The 20,927-nt window shown below is 41.2% G+C and overlaps 1 protein-coding gene across 37 annotated transcripts in view; it reads left to right on the top strand.

The window, feature by feature from the left end:
* Positions 1 to 20,927, top strand: part of LOC139561502 (receptor-type tyrosine-protein phosphatase delta-like) — a 600,941-nt gene that overhangs the window by 262,751 nt on the left and 317,263 nt on the right. For all 37 annotated transcript variants that reach the window (XM_071378643.1, XM_071378677.1, XM_071378668.1 and 34 more), the window contains exon 8: positions 20,104 to 20,151. The gene's annotated coding sequence lies outside the window, so the exon portion shown is untranslated. The remainder of the gene's footprint in view (positions 1 to 20,103; positions 20,152 to 20,927) is intronic.

Raw genomic sequence — 20,927 nt, 5'->3', positions numbered from 1 at the left:
GAAACTCATCAGTATATTCTTGTTCTGAGAAATGAAGGCTATTCCATGCAGAAATTGCCATGAAACTGAATATCTCGTACAACTCTGTGTACTACTTGTCACATGAGTTGACACTGGAGAGACGAAGCAGGTACGGGTAGTCAAACATTTAATTAGAAACGGACATGGAACGAGACAGGAACAGCGTCAGCATACAAGAAAACAAAAACAAAAAACAATCAATGCCGAAGCGGGGAACAGAGCTGGGGAACTGACAAATATAGGGGAGGTAATAACAGGTGATGAGTGAGTCCAGGTGAGTCCAATATCACTGATGCGCGTGACGAGGGAAGGCAGGTATGCGTAATAGATGATAGGAGTGCGTGATGCAGGGCAGCCCGGCTCCCTCAAGCACCAGGGGGGGAAGAACGGGAGCAGACGTGACACTACTCCCTTCACAGAACAGCGCAAACAGGCTCTAACCAGAATAGAAAGGAGTGGGAGGCCCCGGTGCACAACAGAGCAAGAGGACAAGTACATTAGAGTGTCTACTTTGAGAAACAGATGCCTCGCAAGTCCTCAACTGGCAGCTTCATTAAATAGTACCTGCAAAACACCAGTCTCAACATCAACAGTGAAGAGGTGACTCCGGGATGCACCTGAGCTCAATTTAGAATCTCATAGCAAAGGGTCTGAATACTTATGTAAATAAGGTATTTCTGTTTTTATTTTTAATAAATTGGCATAAATGTTAAAAAAAAAAAAATATTTCATCAATTTTAGAATAAGGCTGTAACGTAACAAAATGTGGAAAAAGTTAAGGGGTCTGAATACTTTCCGAATGCACTGTACGTCATCAATTTGGGCACCAGGCGTGTCTGTAAAGCCTCTCCCATCTAGACGTGTGTGCAATGCATTGTTGTTAGTTCAGCCATATCCATACAAACAACTCAGTGGGTATTGGGGACATTATAATGCCATGTTAGAGAGTTGTTTCAGTCAATCTATTAAATAACACGCGAGATTAATGTTCCCATGCTAGAACATGTACAGTAACAGAAGGCCCCTAGTTCATCCTTATCCAACCGTCATACAAACCAATAAAAATGTATTCTATGTACACAAACAGAACGCTCCTAGTCCATCCACATCCAACTTTCATACAAACCACTTAAATATGACCCTAAAAATGATGACCCTAAAAATGGCCACGAATCACTATCACATAGCAAGGCAATTTTCAGATAGTCGTATGTCTATATATGCTGTAATAAATAAATAATTTAAGGTCAAAATACCATCAAAACAGCTAATGGGTGCATTTGAACAGTCACGCCAACTGATATTTAAAAAATTGTCATATCTGGGTCATTTAAATATAATTGCTATCGATGCGCCTAGAAATCCTTTAAAAGCCTTGCACGACCTCACAGCCAAAGAACTTCACAATGTCAATTTATTGCCATCCTTGTTCTGAAGCAGAGTCAACAACAACCTTTTAGCTGGCCAGAGTATCTGCCGGTCTAACAGCTTATTTAGCTAAACACAGAAAAAAGAGCAATAACTTGGTAGGGAAATCGATTTTTTAAGAGCCACCCATCAGGGTTAACAATAAAACGATCAAAGCCAGTATATATTTCCCTCACAACAAGAAGGGATATTTATTGAGGCTTTGAATTTATTTTTGGGCCAATCAATATTCCATTTCGCTCAAAGGTATTGAGTGAGTCCACCAGGGTGACTACAGCAGGCCGAGTCATATTTTTTGTTGTTGACAACAATGGTTTCAAAGGTTTCTTTTGTAGTGACACAGCCTTTGAGATGGTTTTTAATTTTCACGTTGTGGATTCTCCTTCCCATCAAAGCATCACATTGGAATACCTCTACGACGTCATTTGAAGTAATTGATTGTACACACCATCATAATTCAATCTGCAATACAGTCCGAGGACAACAACGGGCTGTTTGCTTTCAAAGCTAGCAACATTAGCATGGCCCATGAGAAGCCTAATGCCCATGCTGTGGGCATGTGTTGATTGAATAGCAGAGTCTTAATTCATCACTTTCTTGTCGGAAGAGTTAATTGAGATGCTCTCAAAAGGAGACAAAAAGTGTTTGGTGTTTTTCAAGCGGGGTATAAACAAACCAATCCCAGATAAGGCTAAATACCATTAACACTGCTTGAGAGGCATCGTTCAGTGTCTCTGGAATATTTATTTTAGTTTCTATCAGTCTTATTTGACCTGGAGGAGAGTAACTTCATAGGAACGAAAATATTAAGGTTCCAGACAAAACAGGAAGCGTTTCACCTTCATGTCAAATTAATGGGTGTACTACATCAAGTATGCATGGCCAACCAACAAATCATTCAAATATAGAAAATGCCAATATTTTTTGTCCCTGACTAGTATTGTGCATGCCACTCATATCAGTTGACACACTTAATTCTGCGTTTTATCATGTAGTTAGACACTCTTGACAGAGCAGTCACATAGTTCACACTAAGCTTATTTTAATTACTGTAATATCTCCATTGTGCCCTATTGTTATCATTCCCAATGCAATGTACTGTGTGAGATATTGGAATTTAAATGAATATGCTAATTACAATTTGGATTCAGCAGCCCACAATTATTTAATATTCTAATCACAATGGTGCCATTTTTATGTAAACTCAAATAAGTGGATGTAATTATCAAGATTATAATGTCGCCATTGTTGGACACCGGTGCATATTACGAATTGTAAGAAAAGCCCATAGACGTATCATTGCGATCAGTGATGACCTGTAAGTTATCGTCGCCATAGCTACATACTCCTCCATAATCCCCGCTGCAAAGTAGTTCCCAAGAGAGTCCACTTGTGACGATTCACACACGTGTTACATCACTGTATTAGCTGTCAATCCTAATTCATCCACCAGACACTAGTCTGCTCCAGATAGATCCTCCATATGTCAGAACCACAGACTCCATTTCCCTCAGTCTTCTGTGACTGTCAGGCTTTGGCGGACCATGAAAGCGGGGTATGTGATGCCCAAAATTACCTCATAGCAAAAACCCGGCAGACTCGGTTGGCATGGTCACGGCAACCTTTTAAATAGGCTGAATGTGGGTTTGACTGTAGGACTTAGCTAGTCCCTTCCTTCAAGAAAAAAACTTTGGAAATGATTTCAGGTTTCAGGGCAGTGACATACTGTAAAACAAATGATGCTGTATATGTGGACAATCTAGTGTAGAGGGGATGTGGTCAGGGAATTGGGTGTCCCGGAGATGCAGCTAGTTTTTTTAGCACAGGGTTTGACAGTTTACTGTTCATACTACTGTACTCGTACGCTAATGCAAGGCAGTTATCACAAAAGTATACGCCAAACATAGTAATCCCTTGAATCTTTTGTGGGATGCAGCGCTGCCTATACAGTATGTTGACAACATTGAGTAAACCAAAAAAGAAGTGCTGAAATAAACTGCCTGCTATCTAAGGAGGAGTCTCGGAGGCAACCGGCAAAAAACAAACTCTCTCTAGGACAATTATAGGACTGTGTAGCAGTCACTTTGCTCACTAATACACAGTATGGTATTAATTACTGGTTGTAAACAATGCACTTTGCGGAGATTATTGCATGCACTCCGCGTCCTCCATGTGTTTGGTAATTCTCACAAGTGATTAAATGGGGAAGCTAGGACAGCTGTTCAAGATGAGTTCATTGGCATGTTTAATTAATTGCACTTGAGATAATTATTCAATCATTACTTTGATTAATTTTCCGCATCCCGGATTATGCGTCAAACGTCTGGGATGATATCAATAGTTTGGAAAGTACTGAAAGAGCCGGTATAAACGAACAGGGCCAATATGTTCTGTGGGTTCTTTTTTTCTACAAGAAATGCTTTGATTCATTTCACCATATTAATACATATTCTCTTATGTTGGCTTGGAAATTAGGAAAATGTGCCTTCATGATTCCAAAAAGATTGATCGGTGCTCTGCTGTCTCACTTCAAGATGTTGGCATGGTCTTGCTAAATACTAAGCCTCAAGGTTAAAGCGTTTAACCTTGGCACACTGCTAAATAGTCTGCTCATGTATTTTTCTTACTTTCAAACATGAATGTTTAGGATTCATTCCCAACCCCATCTCAGTCTCAGTGCTGCTCTGTCGTTGTTTATTCCAACGTGATGTGATTCTGTCAGCATTATGGTTGAAACATGCTTATCCACAGCCCCATAGATACGCTGGGTTGTGGCGACGACATCCAACTGAACGAAAGCCAGGCAAATCGTTTGTGAGAGATCTTGTCAAACAGATTAATTCCCACCCCAGGCCTCGGGTTCTTTACCATTTTCTGTCATGCTGCTTTGCCAGGCTCCCTCTTGATAATACCCCCAAAGATAAAATTAATTGTGCAGGGGGATGGGAGACGGGGGAGTATCTGAAAGAACCTTGAGAAAGACAAACTCTTTCTTTCCCCCATTGCATGTGAAAACACAGTGACGATCAAACCGTCAGAAGCATGAAACAACCCCTGAAATCACAGACTTTGTTGTGAAGTTTTGTGCAAGTAGGCTGTTCTAAGAGAAATGTGTCAGGACAGAATTGAATCCCCTCCTCAAAGACTGTCTGCGGTGAAATTACCATCAAACTGAAACTACTCGGTTTATCAGTGACTTTACAAAGTAGCTGAGCAATGCAGTGAATTTCTGTCATTGTTATTTAATGCTAGACTTAAAAAATCTTAACAGCGTTTTGATTTAGACCTAGAAACAATTATGTTTGTAAAGTAAGGCTCACATCTTTCCTTTCGTTGGCCCATCTCTTTGCCAGCTGGCTGTGCGATGTTGTCAACTTCTTTTCAAGTTCAGTTTTTCATAGGCGATATATCTGATTTATAACAGTGATTCAATTGAATTAGTCTCAATTGACTTGAATTGAAATGGTATCCAATCCTCTGTTCTTGGTGGGAAGTGGGAACTCATGGCTGTATTATGTGTGAGAAGACATCCTCAGGTGATGTCCACACAACTCATGTCAAACAGCATCCCTGCTTTGTCCTCACATCATTTGCCCCCTACTACAGTGTGTCCTCAACTAGAGACTCACTCATGACACGTAGAAGTGCACAGGGGGACAGAGGCATTATGGCAGTGGCACATTTAAAGTGTTCCCTTGGCACTCGGGTGTCTCTGTGCACCTCACTGGCAGATGGTGTGAACGAGCCTATTGGTGTCAGAGATAGACACTATCACCAGGTGGGAAATGTGCAATAACAACAACAGTGTAGTGTTGTTTGGGTGGTAGGCTGGGCTAGATACGTTGTTTGGGTTTGCATGAAGTCAAAACACGTCTGGTTACGTCAATCTAAGTAACATAATAAAAAAATCCCCATCAAAATCCGTCAGTTTAAGCTACAGATATTTGTAGATGGCCGAGCTCCACCAGTCTTCTCACAAAAATGACTGTAGGTTCCAAAGTTAGTACTGCTGATGTGCCAACTTCAGTCTGTAGCGTCCAAACCGTTTGGGCTACAAACTACCATGACACCACTATGGAAAGGGGAGATTCTCACGAAGACGATGGTGTTCTCCGTTTTGCTGCCCAAAAAAGGGGTTAAATAGGTATAATATATATACAGCGCATTCAGAAAGTATTCAGGCCTCTTGACTTTTTCCACATTTTGTTACGTTACAGCCTTATTTTTCTTCATCAATTTACACACAATAACCCATAATGACAAAGCAAAAACAGGTTTTTAGAAATGTTTCCAAATGTATATTAAATAAATAAATAAATTGAATATCACATTTACGTAATTATTCATAGTTTTTCAACTCTTACTCAGTACTTTATTGAAGCACCTTTGGAAGGGATTAAAGCCTAGAGTCTTCTTGGGTATGATGGTACAAGCCTGGCACATCTGTATTTGGGGAGTTTCTTCATTCTTCTCTGCAGATCCTCTCACGCTCTGTCAGGTTGGAAAGGGAGTGTCGCTGCACAGCTATTTTCAGGTCTCTCCAGATATGCTAGATCGGGTTCAACTTTGCACACTCTTTGCATTCTCTCAACCATCTTCATGAAGTAGTCACCCAGAATGCTTTTCCAACAGTCTTGAAGGAGTTCCCACATATGATGGGCACTTGTTGGCTGCTTTTCCTTCACTCTGCGGTCCAACTCATCACAAACCATCTCAGTTGGGTTGAGGTCTGATGATTGTGGAGGCCAGCACTCCATCACTACCGTTCTTGGTCAAATAGCCCTTACACAGCTATAGGTGTGTTTTGGGTCATTGTCCTGTTGAAAAACAAATGATAGTCGCACTAAGCGCAAACCAGATGGGATGGCGTATTGCTGCAGAATGCTGTGGTAGCCATGCTGGTTAATTGTGCCTTGAATTCTACATTTCTAAAGCTGGTAGCTCTAATGAACTTATCCTGTGCAGCAGAGGTAACTCTGGGTCTTCCTTTCTTGTGGCGGTTCAAATGAGAGCCAGTTTCATCATAGCGCTTGATGGTTTTTGCAACTGCACTTGAAGAAACTTTCAAAGTTCTTGACATTTTTGTATTGACTGACCTTCATGCCTTTTAAGTAATGATGGACTGTCATATCTCTTTGCTTATTTTAGCTGTTCTTTCCATAATATGGACTTGGTATTTTACCAAATAGGGCTATCTTCTGTTTACCAACCTTACCTTGTCACAACACAACTGATTGGCTCAATCGCTCAATCGCATTAAGAAGGAAATATATTCCACAAATTAACTTTGAACAAGGCACATCTGTTAATTGAAATGCATTCCAGAGTGTGCAAAGCTGTCATCAAGTTAAAGGGTGGGTACTTTGAAGAATCTCAAATATAGAATATATTTTTATTTGTTAATCACTTTTTTGGTTACAAAATTATTCTATATGTGTTATTTCATCGTTTTGATGTCTTCACTATTGTTCTACAATGTAGAAAATAGTGAAAATAAAGAAACCCTGCAATGAGTAGGTGTGTCCAAACTTTTGACTGGTACTGTATATATACAGTGGGGAGAACAAGTATTTGATACACTGCCGATTTTGCAGGTTTTCCTACTTACAAAGCATGTAGAGGTCTGTAATTTTTATCATAGGTACACTTCAACTGTGAGAGACGGAATCTAAAACAAAAATCCTGAATATCACATTGTATGATTTTTAAGTAATTAATTAGCATTTTATTGCATGACATAAGTATTTGATCACCTACCAACCAGTAAGAATTCCGGCTCTCACAGACCTGTTAGTTTTTCTTTAAGACGCCCTCCTGTTCTCCACTCATTACCTGTATTAACTGCACCTGTTTGAACTTGTTACCTGTATAAAAGACCCCTGTCCACACACTCAATCAAACAGACTCCAACCTCTCCACAATGGCCAAGACCAGAGAGCTGTGTAAGGACATCAGGGATAAAATTGTAGACCTGCACAAGGCTGGGATGTGCTACAGGACAATAGGCAAGCAGCTTGGTGAGAAGGCAACAACTGTTGGCGCAATTATTAGAAAATGGAAGAAGTTCAAGATGACGGTCAATCACCCTCGGTCTGGGGCTCCATGCAAGATCTCACCTCGTGGGGCATCAATGATCATGAGGAAGGTGAGGGATCAGCCCAGAACTACATGGCAGGACCTGGTCAATGACCTGAAGAGAGCTGGGACCACAGTCTCAAAGAAAACCATTAGTAACACACTACGCCGTCATGGATTAAAATCCTGCAGCGCACATAAGGTCCCCCTGCTCAAGCCAGCGCATGTCCAGGCCCGTCTGAAGTTTGCCAATGACCATCTGGATGATCCAGAGGAGGAATGGGAGAAGGTCATGTGGTCTGATGAGACAAAAATAGAGCTTTTTGGTCTAAACTCCACTCGCCGTGTTTGGAGGAAGAAGAAGGATGAGTACAACCCCAAGAACACCATCCCAACCGTGAAGCACGGAGGTGGAAACATCATTCTTTGGGGATGCTTTTCTGCAAAGGGGACAGGACGACTGCACCGTATTGAGGGGAGGATGGATGGGCCATGTATCGTGAGATCTTGGCCAACAACCTCCTTCCCTCAGTAAGAGCATTGAAGATGGGTCGTGGCTGGGTCTTCCAGCATGACAACGACCTGAAACACACAACCATGGTAACTAAGGAGTGGCTCCGTAAGAAGCATCTCAAGGTCCTGGAGTGGCCTAGCCAGTCTCCAGACCTGAACCCAATAGAACATTTTTGGAGGGAGCTGAAAGTCCGTATTGCCCAGCGACAGCCCCGAAACGTGAAGGATCTGGAGAAGGTCTGTATGGAGGAGTGGGCCAAAATCCCTGCTGCAGTGCGTGCAAACCTGGTCAAAAACTACAGGAAATGTATGATCTCTGTAATTGCAAACAAAAGTTTCTGTACTAAATATTAAGTTCTGCTTTTCTGATGTATCAAATACTTATGTCATGCAATAAAATGCTAATTAATTACTTAAAAATCATACAATGTGATTTTCAGGATTTTTGTTTTAGATTCCGTCTCTCACAGTTGAAGTGTACCTATGATAAAAATTACAGACCTCTACATGCTTTGTAAGTAGGAAAACCTGCAAAAACGGCAGTGTATCAAATACTTGTTCTCCCCACTGTATATATATATATATATATATATATATATACACAGTTGAAGTCGGGAAGTTTACATACACTTAGGTTGGAGTCATTGAAACTCGTTTTTCAACCACTCCACAATGGTCTTGCTAACAAACTATAGTTTTGGCAAGTCGTTTAGGACATCTACTTTGTGCATGACACAAGTAATTTTTCCAACAATTACAGACATATTATTTCACTTTTAATTTACTGTATCACAATTCCAGTGGGTCAGAAGTTTAAGTCTACGTTGACTGTGCCTTTAAACAGCTTGGAAAATTCCAGAAAATTTGAGTCAATTGGAGGTTTACCTGTGGATGTATTTCAAGGCCTGCCTTCAAATTCAGTGCATCTTTGCTTGACATCATGGGAAAGTCAAAATAAATCACCTCAGAAAACAATTGTAGACCTCCACAAGTTTGGTTCATCCTTGGGAGCAATTTCCAAATGCCTGAAGGTACCACGTTCATCTGAACAAACAATATCAATCAAGTATAAACACCATGGGACCACACAGCCGTCATACCACTCAGGAAGGAGACGTGTTCTGTCTCCTAGAGATGACCTTACTTTGGTGCGAAAATAGTAAATAATTTCAAGAACAACAGCAAAGGGCCTTGTGAAGATGCTGGAGGAAACAGATACAAAAGTATCTATATCCACAGTAAAATGAGTCCTATATGGACATAACCTGAAAGCCTGCTCAGCAAGGAAGAAGACACTGCTCCAAAACCGACGTAAAAAAAGCCAGACTACGGTTTGCAACTGCACATGGGGACAAAGATCGTACTTTTTGTAGAAATGTCCTCTGGTCTGATGAAACAGAAATGGCCATAATGAACATTGTTATGTTTGGAGGAAAAAGGGGGAGGCTTGCAAGCTGAAGAACACCATCCCAACCGTGAAGCACGGGGTGGTAGCATCATGTTGTGGGGGTGCTTTGCTGCAGGAGGGACTGGTGCACTTCACAAAATAGATGACATCATGTGGAAGGAAAATTATGTGGATATATTGAAGCAACATCTGAAGACATCAGTCAGGAAGTTAAAGCTTGGTCGCAAATGGGTCTTCCAAATGGACAATGACCCCAAGCATACTTCCAGAGTTGTGGCAAAATGGTTTAAGGACAACAAAGTCAAGCTATTGGAGTGACCATCACATAGCCCTGACATCAATCCTATAGAAAATTTGTGGGCAGAACTGAAAAAGCGTGTGTGAGCAAGGATGCCTACAAACCTGACTCAGTTACACAAGCTCTTTCAGGGGGAATGGGGCAAAATTCACCCAACTTATTGTGGGAAACTTTAGGAAGGCTAGCCAAAATGTTTGACCCAAGTTAAACAATTTAAAGGCAATGCTACCAAATACTAATTGAGTGTATGTAAACTTCTGACCCACTGGGAATGTGATGAAATAAATAAAAGCTGAAAATAACCCTTCTCTCTACTATTATTCTGACATTTCACATTCCTAAAATAAAGTGGTGATCCTAACTGACCTAAGACAGGGAATTTTTACAAGGATTAAATGTCAGGAATTGTGAGAAACTTTAAATGTATTTGGCTAAGGTGTATGTAAACTTCCGATATACTGTATGTACAGTATATATATATATATATATATCTACAGGGGTCCTCAAATTATTTTAGATGTTAACGTGAAGTTTGTTTTCACTTCCTACAGAGTGTTAACTCTATTTGTGTCACGGTTGTTAAAATGAGTGGACCAAGATGCAGCGTGGTATGTTTCCATCCTTTTATTTAGAAGAGAAACTTAAAGCACAAAAAACAATCAAACTAAACGTGAAGCTACATGCAGTGCAGAAAGCAACTACACACAAACATAGTGTCACGTCCGTTGAAATGAGGAGACCAAGGCGCAGCGTGATATGCATACATTCTTCTTTTAATGAAGAACGAACACTGAACAAAACGAACGTGACGCTATACAAAACGAGTGCTGACAAGCAACTACACATAGACAAGAACCCACCAAACCAAAAGTGAAAATCACAACCTAAATAGGATCCCCAATCAGAGACAATGATAAACAGCTGCCTCTGATTGGGAACCAATTCAGGTCACCATAGACCTACAATTACCTAGACTTACAAAACAAAAGATGATCTACAAAAACCCTAGACAAAACAAAAACAAAAACAAGCATACCCACCCTCGTCACACCCTGAGCTGACCAAAATAATACAGAAAACATAGATAACTAAGGTCAGGGCATGACACATAGTCAAGATCCCACAAATACAATGGAGAAATGGCAACCTAAATAGGATCCCCAATCAGAGACAACGATAAACAGCTGCCTCTGATTGGGAACCATATCAGGCCAACATAGATATACAATTCCCCTAGATAACCCACCCTAAATCACACCCCTACCCAACCAAAATAGAGAATCAACAGCTCTCTATGGTCAGGGCGTGACAATTTTGTCCAGCTCTTGTTGATTTTTTGTTGTTGTTGAAGGGCTGAGTTACCCCCTACTATTTTCTAATCTAGTCAAATATCTCCAAGAATATATCTTGTTTACACAAACCACAGCTTGTAAGAGAAAGACTGTTTGACATTTTCCACGGATCTGTGTCTGGATCTCATTTTAGTAACCACACACACACACACACACACACACACACACACACACACACACACACACACACACACACACACACACACACACACACACACACACACACACACACACGAAAGTCCACTACTGCCGCCACCTATCTATCACCCTCCCCGGCTCTGAAACAGCTGCCACTGTCACAACATGACATCTTCAGGGCCCAACGGCGTCCGCACAGTGTCCTGCTTCGTCGTCGGAGCGGCTCCGGGTGGAGCTCATCCAGCCAATGCTGAGTGTCACTTTGGACCCCAGACAGGCAGGACAGTGAGGGTGACAGCCCAGGGATGGGAGTCGGGGAGTGGGGACAATGGGGAGAAGGGAGTGGCCGATTGACAAGGCCGGGCCGGGCAGCCATAGGCTGTTAAAGTGTCTGAACAGATGAGCCTAGGGGCCTAGGGGTTTCAGTCTGCTCAGTTCAGTCTAGTATGAACAGCCTATGCCAGTGCTCCATGTCATTAGCAACTGGTAATTAGCAACTGGAGTCACCTCAAGCATTGAGTTTAATGACAGATTCAGTTGAAGTCTCTCAAGAGAGAAGATGTTCATCATGGTTTTGTTGAAAGTGCATACACAGTATGGGGTGAACGGGGATTAACAAGCTGACCTTAGTCAAATATTACACAACTCACTTGATCTCTTGAACGTCTGAACATTTTCCCTACAATAAATATCTGTTGCCTGAATATATCTAAAGATGTGGCTGACATGCAGCATTTCGCCATCCATACAATACCTGCCGCTGATAAAGGTAGACGCAGTTACAGTGTGACAGACATTTCCAATTATAATGGGTAAATAACTTTTGATATATTTATCAGTCCATCTTCCTTTAAATTCGCTCACCCGCAAAATGGTAATATCACAGATTTGGATTCCCAAGTAAAATGTTTTCTGCTGTCCAATATCCTCCCTTCATTCTAATCTCTCCTTCTCATCAGTGTTTCGTCTCAGGCCTAAAAAAACACTTCTATTACAAACAGTACAATAAGATAGACGGCCACAGCAGTGTCTCTGGTTGGTATTGCCAAATGTAACAGTCAATATGTTTCTTTTAATTCTGTGGTAACCTTCCACCGCTCACTTTGCGCAGAAACCAAGATTGAGAAGTGCATCTTAATTGTTCCGCTGTCATAAACCAAACACACACACAAAAAATGTACCTTGTACGCAAGCCACAAGCCTATGCACATTCACTGTATATCAACTCCCCAAGCGTTAGTTTTTGTTAGGACAAATCATTAGCTTCAACTAACATTACAGAAAAAATACATGTTAGCAGGGTGGAACTTCTAAACAAACTCCCGCGTTTAGGGGTAAATAAATGACGTGACTCATTAACGTGATGAATGGCCGCACAATCCCCAGGTGCCCCACGTCAACACACCCCCATCAGTCCCTCTTGTCGGCCATTCCGGGTGAAAGCAGAGTGTTTAAAATGTGCTGCTCCTAAGTGCTGAGGCAAGCAGCTCCACCAGCCAAATGTTCCCTTTTCCATCTCCTGAGGCTCTAAGGTCCCATTCTACTGTTAACATCAAATCATTAAATTCACCCGGATTCAGGCGCTCTCCAAAATGTGCGAAGGTACAGAGAGAGTAGAAGAGGTGAGGATAGGGGGGGAAAAGGGTCATTGTTTTCCATAAAAACAAAATAGACTCCATTGTTCAGTACTGAGCAATTACACTCAAAGTTGACAACACTCTCAGGCTTCAAATCCATCTTGTTGACCATGAAGGCAACTTATTAAGTGGAATTATAGTTTATAATAGTGGGGATCAATGGGAGCGATTTGGACAGTGCATCATTGTCAGGCCTGGACTTGAGGAGATACATTTTTCTGGGCGCTGTGAGAGGAAGCAGTCAGTGGTGACGTTTTTTCAACTGAGGAGTTTTTTTCTATTCACATTTATGCGCCTTCCGAATCTGTATGCATACACAGTAGTCTCAGGGCAGCTTATACAGAGCAGATATAATCTGTATGCATACACAGTAGTCTCAAATCTGCTTATACAGAGCAGATATAATCTGTATGCATACACAGTAGTCTCAAGTCTGCTTATACAGAGCAGATATAATCTGTATGCATACACAGTAGTCTCAAGTCTGCGTATACAGAGCAGATATAAACTGTATGCATACACAGTAGTCTCAAGGCTGCTTATACAGAGCAGATATAAACTGTATGCATACACAGTAGTCTCAAGGCTGCTTATACAGACCAGATATAAACTGTATGCATACACAGTAGTCTCAAGTCTGCTTATACAGAGCATATATAAACTCTATGCATACACAGTAGTCTCAAGTCTGCTTATACAGAGCAGATAAAAACTGTATGCATACACAGTAGTCTCAAGTCTGCTTATACAGAGCAGATATAAACTGTATGCATACACAGTAGTCTCAAGTCTGCTGACACAGAGCAGAACACGTCACAGTGCAGATATTTGTAGGCGAGGCTGAGTGGCTCTCAATGTTTGGTTGTGTGTCTCATTTTACATTTTAGTCATTTAGCAGACACTCTTATCCCGAGCAACTCACAGGAGCAATTACAGTTAAGTGGCTTGCTCCAGGGCACATCGACATATCTTTCACCTAGTAGGCTCAAGGATTTGAACCAGCGACCTTTCGGTTACTGGCCCTGCCACCCTCTCCCTGCCACCCTCTCCCAGTCTGTTGTAAAGCCTATATTTACGGATGCAACCTATAGTGTATTTTGAAGGACCAATCATCATCATCATCGTCACATAATCATTGTCATCATCTTCATTCATGTTCATCATGATCATCAACATAATAACCATCACTATTGTCATCATTCCAAAGGGACAAATAAGTTTTACACAGCAAAAGATTGTTATTACATTTCAAAGCATACTGAAAGGCGTACTCCATGGCACTCCAAATACCATCATTTACATTTGTAAACAGAGTATTGACATTGCCATCTGGCAGGACCTACCCATTGAAAGGACTGCACCATTCGGACACATTGTTTCCGACTGACTACTAGATCACACCACAAAAGAAACACGTTTGTGTGAAATGAGTCAAACATTCCTCAAAGAATGCAAACAAGCAAACTACCAGATGGTGAATTCAGTAGACTGATTGTATAAAAATGGCTCTGGTTTACAACAAAAGAGTGATGACTGAGTTACAGTGTAATGGGTAGAACTTTCGAGACTCCCTTTGCAACCTGAAGCAATTATCACATTCAGCTGTTTCTTACACTAGATTGACTTCTTTCTTGTTTCAAGATAACTCCAGCATCTGATGCACGACACCTCGGGCTGTGAAAATGCTAACTGTCCTCAAAAAGCCTAAAATGTGTGTGTTTGTGTTTCTTTTTTTATAAAGCATTGTGATTTGGAAATAAAGGGTCTTTCCAAGCATATGAACATTACGGAGAGAGGTGTCAGAAAAGACTGGCTGCTAGGATTTACTCTTATTCTCAGTTTACATTTTTCATTTTTGAATCAAATATAACATTTCCATTACACTACCATAAGGCAATCAATGCTGTTGCACTACGACCAATGCAATCAATTTTGTTTTCCCTGTGTAACACAGATTCATTCATCTACATGATATAAATGTCATCTTTTTGTCACATAGCGGTAACCTTTTCACTGGTGTGGATTGAATTAGGACCTTCACATGGCAACACGTTTCAAAGGAGCTTAAGCATGATGTTTCATGTTCACTTCGAATAAAGAACCATGACAAATAAGCATCAGTTCATATGTGAAAGGCTAAACAACTCTATTTTTAAGCCTGACAAGTCTGACAGTATGTCTCTTAAGATACAATACTAGGTCAACATGCCTGTTATCTAGTCTATATGAACACGTTGAAGAAGTGCCTTTTAACTTTTGAATCTTACATCAGGGTATCATTGTCCTAACCTACTCCAACAGCACCTCAGTAGTTATCTAATTAACTGTAATTATGTTAGACTTAGGCCATACTCACAATCGATTTAAAATGAGACCACTTTGAGATCAGACAAGAGTCTTTCCCTCCCTGCCACTCTGGCTTGAATGGACTTGATGGGACAGTTTCTATGGAGACCAAAAACTGAACAAGGACAAATTAGGTGAGGTTAACTTTTGTGGCAAGGCACTATTGAGGGAGGAATAAAAGTCCTTGGCACAGTACAGTATGATGAGCATGGAAGGCTGAACAGTGGTTGTAGGTGTAGAGGCTAAATAATGGCATCAAAAGGACAAATAGTATTCCCATCAATTAAAGTAATAGCTTGTTTGTTCCAATGTCCATACTAGCATACCACTTAGAAATAACACATTTATTGGGCAGCGTTCCAATTTGTTTGCTAGTGTGGAAGTTGGAATAGAACCCATAGGTACATAGTATTTACAACTTACATACTTTTATTTCAAGGCAAGATAATGTACCCCATACAGTGTGTGCTCGCTGAGACACCCAGCCTGTACGAGCGTGCAGTTCTTCCCCACTGGATGTTTGATTCTCCCACTTCCATTACCTTAAGCCCTGTAATCTTGATGTTCGGACGGGGAGGGAGATTGCATTGGAGGGCATCACGTTTGAACAGGGCAGCTTAGTGTGGTTACAGTATAGTACGTACAGCACACACCATCACTGTGCTTTTCCACTGGAAGTTATAGGATTCTGTACCTGACAAAAGAGAGAAGTTGATGGAGTAAACTCCTCTTCATATGAGTAATTACTTTCTATTGAATGGAGGGTAGCAGTTCAGTTGATCTCTGCCAGTGGAAGGATGTTTGAGATTCTTCAAAGCTGCACTGTGATACATTATATTTACCATTAGGTGAGTGCACAAGTAAGAACTAAGCAAGGTGATTTGTATGATGAATTATGTATACCAGTGGCGGTCGGTGACGTTTAAGATGAGGGAGGATTATAATTTCTGTTACAACGTATTGAATGACTGTCATTCATGTTCCATTCACCCAGTTCAATGTAACATTGGCAGGTTTAGGCTACTACATGATAGTCTAATTTCCCCTATACCCATCATGAGGTTGCTACAACCTAACCTATGAATGGCAGTTTACAATGTAGGTAGGTGCATAGGTCGAGAGAAACATTTGAGTAATCAAGGGGTGCGTTTGTCAATTCACTCTGGCTATCTACTCTGAATTCAGAGCACTTGTGTCTGTGTACCAAAGCGCAGAATAACTGATTCATTTATTGAATATGACCCATTGAATATGACCGGTGTCAGGAAACTTTGGCAATTTTTTTATTCATTAAATTGTTGCCAGCAGCACAGTTGAAAACAGCCTAACCAGCTCTGCAAAGGTGAGTAAAATGGTCAGAGTGAAGTGTTCTCTCATTTGTGTCTGGAAGTAGCTCGCTAGCTAGCCAACGTTAGCCAGTTAGCTTGGGTGCTTGACTACTGTTGTGAGGTCAGAACACTCGGATCAACCCTACTCCTCGGCCAGAACGTCCAGAGTGCGCTCTGAGCACACTGGCTCTCCAGAGTGAATATAAGAACACACCCAAGGTGACAGAGAGTAACACATTCAATACCGCCTTGCACACTCTTGTCTGCATCTAGCTGGTCTGGTGTGATCATTAGTCCAACAGTTGAAAACTAGTTTCCTTCTGTTTAAAATGTTTTTCAGCATAATCAGTGGAATGAATACACCCCTGATCATACGCAAACACAGTTCACTTTCATAGCAGTCACATACAAACAGCATAAACATTTTACTCGTTGTATAATTTCTTCTTGCATCTGTGCGCTCTCCTCTCACCTTTTCCCTTCCCTTGTGGACTGTGCACAACACATCAGCTGTCTGTGACAAGGCGATAAAACCTTTCCAAGACAAACTTTCATATAATAACCGCTAACCGCTACACAGCCTACAACAATGTCACCATATTAGCTGACGACGTTAGTAACGTCATAGTCAACATAGCTACAATAACTAACACGTTAGTAAACCCACTACAATCATGCAGTACAGTGGACAGTCAGCAAGCAGTTTAGCAGTTACACCAGCGGGCCTCCGGTGGCAATAAATGTATAAAACCTAAAGCTTACCTTGACTTGGAAGAGTTCCAGTGTTGGATAGCCATAGCTCTCACTTTGAGTTTCTGACGGGCCGCCCCCAGGTGGTGAAGGTAGGAAACAACATCTCCACTTCGCTGATCCTCAACACTGGGGGCGGGTGCTTTCTCAGCACCCTCCTGTACTCCCTGTTCATCCATGACTGCACAGCAATGCACGCCTCCAACTCAATCATCAAGTTTGCAGACGACACAACAGTAGTGGGCTTGATTACCAACAACGACGAGACAGCCTACAGGGAGGAGGTGAGGGCACTCGGAATGTGGTGTCAGGAAAACAACCTCTCACTCAACTTCAACAAAACAAAGGAGATGATTGTGGACTTCAGGAAACAGCAGAGGGAGCACACCCTATCCACATCGACGGGACAATAGTGGAGAAGGTGGAAAGTTTTAAGTTCGTCGGCGTACACATCACGGACAAACTGAAATGGTCCACCCACACAGACAGTGTGGCGAAGAAGGCAGAACAGCGCCTCTTCAACCTAAGAAGGCTGAATAAATTTGGCTTTACCCCCACAAATTTTTACAGATGCACAATTGAGAGCATCCTGTCGGGCTGTATCACCGCCTGGTACGGCAACTACACCGCCCACAACCGCATGGTTCTCCAGAGAGTGGTGCGGTCTGCACAACGGATCACCGGGGGTAAACTGCCTGCCCTCCAGGACACCTACAGTACAGCACCCGATGTCACAGGAAGGCCAAAAAGATCATCAAGGACAACAACCACCTGAGCCACTGCCTGTTCACCCCACTATCATCCAGGAGGCGAGTTCAGTACAGGCGCATCAAAGCTGGGACTGAGAGACTGAAAAAGAGCTTCTATCTCAAGGCCATCAGACTGTTAAACAGCCATCACTAACACAGAGAGGCTGCTGTCTACATACAGACTCAAATCATTAGCCACTTTAATAAATGGATCACTAGTCACTTTAAAAAATGCCACTTTAATAATGTTTACATAACTTACATTACTCATCTCATATGTAGATACCGTATTTTATACCATGTATTACATCTTGCCTATGCCGCTCGGCCATCGCTCATCCATATATTTATATGTACATATTCTTATTCCATCCCTTTACATTTGTGTGTATTAGGTAGTTGTGACATTGTTAGATTACTTTTTAGATATTACTGCACTGTCAGAACTAGAAGCACAAGCATTTCGTTACACTCGGATTAACATCTGCTAACCATGTGTATGTGACCAATACAATTTGATGTGATTTGATTTGAGGCTACTGTAGAGCTTTATTGCAAAACAGTGTATTTTAATCAATGATTTGGTGATGTGGATATATTTAGTATAGTTGTTTCTAAAAATTATTAACTTTTTTAATGTTGCACTTTAAATTTTTATGAAATTCACTGAGGAGGATGGTCCTCCCCTACCTCCTCTGAGGATCCTCTACTGATGTATAGATGTTCAACATTTACAGTATAAACAGTATACAGTATAAAACAGGATATATTTGAGGTAGACAGGCCAAGCATCTATATTTTACATTTCATATTAATCACTGTAATTGCTTACCATTCCAAATTGACGTAACCCTAAAGCTGCTCATTGGTTCCCACACACACAAAAATAATATTTTTGCTCCAAAAATCACCAAATGAAATGGCATCGCCACTTGAGTTTGTGGCCCAGGAAGGGAATGCCAACAACAGCGTCCATAGATCTACATTTTCCCAACTGTACCACCCAATTCATTCTGCAGTCTATTCCATCTATCACCCTGTGACACATGAAATGATTTATCCCATATCTCAAAGATGTTTTTTCCCTCCTCCGTATTCTCGGAGGTCGTTTGTTTTATTCACTTCTGTTTCTTGGAGCTCCGGTCCGATGTTTTCCCTCAAAGGGCCCGTCTGTTTTTGGCAACGGCCTTACTCTACCCCTTATACATAATGGAAATAGAACCAAAAGCAAATGTGTACCTCCCTATGGTTAGTCAGAGCCCGTCGCGATCCAGGTTTTTCGTGTATTACGGGGCTGAATCACCTGCTGAATTTTAACACATCGGCATCCCATGCATCCGCCTCCAGGGCCTGAATTTTCTCTCTCTCTCTAGAGTTTAACAATGAGGTAGAAAACAAAGTTGTACTTCACAGTCAAACTGATTCAGTTCTGTTTGAGTGGCCCTTGGGTTCAGACAGTCTTTTAACACAAATAAAACAAAAACTCAATCAAACTCAATGAATTCTGTCTATTGTTGTCCACCTTCAAGGTGACCTGCTAGTGATGGCCTGGGCATACCGATACCATGAATAGGTGGTTGTTGCTGTTTGGAGTGGAATATTATTCTTGTCCTCTGCCCTTCAGACAGCTCAATGCAACAGAAAGGGTGTACCCTTCATTCAATATTCAATGTTTTACCATGACTTTGACGATGCATTGTTCAGGTTTGGACTTTGGATTGTGTCCCCCTGGTTTGATAAGATTATCAGGGTGTGTTGATCGACTATCTCTTGAGAACTGGCTTTAGTAACTGCAATTAATTATGTGCATTTAATATGTTAGCATCACAGGTGCTATTAACTAACACACTATAAACATGCTATCACAAGCTGATTGAAGCATCTGGAACTGCATACTGTAGTCCTAGTTACATTTTCCTGTTTGGTCCCTGGAGCCCCCCGGTGCTTTAGTCTTCATTAAGAGGAGTTCCTCGTTGATCGATCACTGTCACTGGGGCTGCTCTGTAATTGCGGGCGTCCTTAATCATGACTGACGTCTCATCTTCTTCATTGTCACACAGGTCTCAGGAGAGAGAATGTTCCATGACTTTCACACCTTCAACCTCAAGGTAGGCCTCCGTGCTTTATAGGTCTGTATGTTTCTGTCTGGCAGTTCATATAAAAGACTGTGGGTTGGATTCTGTTATAGTTGTCTATCTACTGTACACAAGCAGGACTGTAGACATTGACACACGTCTGCACTGTATCACAGTGCAACTCGCTATGTATACTGGGATGTGAAAACTCATTCTGACAGCCCAAACAATACAGTACAAAACAGACTCAATTTAACTTGTCACATTAATGCAATGCCTTATTTAAAAAAGATCCAAGTGTGCACTCACCTGTCTGATTCTGAAAAGTGGAAGTGAGTTTTGAGTGTAGTGGTTGTATGTTGTTATAGTAATGACATGTTATTTGAATGAGAATATTAACTGGCTGAAGGATAATATCATAGGTTGCTATTTATACTGCAAATTGAGAGAAAGAAGGTCAATTCTAATTTCTATGAAGAAAAATCCCATTGCATTGAAACTCCCATTCCATTTCCAAACTATGATAAAGTAACACTCATTTGATATAGTTGCCTGCCTGCCTGCCAGCCAAATTCATTCTTGTTGCAAAGTTCCAAACACATTTGATTTCCTTAGACCTTATAATTAGCAATTATATGTGAAGCCTTACTCTTGACAAATCCTGAATGTTTCATTTTTACTCACTGGCTTATGAGTTAACATTGAGACTCATCTTATTCATTTTGACTACATATTGACAGACACGTCAATGACCTAAAGTACAGGCACATTCTATGACACATAAACATAGTAAGTAACCCAATACATCT

The sequence above is a fragment of the Salvelinus alpinus genome, chromosome 31, assembly GCF_045679555.1.
Source record: "Salvelinus alpinus chromosome 31, SLU_Salpinus.1, whole genome shotgun sequence".
NCBI lineage: Eukaryota > Metazoa > Chordata > Actinopteri > Salmoniformes > Salmonidae > Salvelinus > Salvelinus alpinus.
Note: the sequence above shows the minus strand (reverse complement) of the source record. Positions and strands in the feature narration are given on the sequence as shown.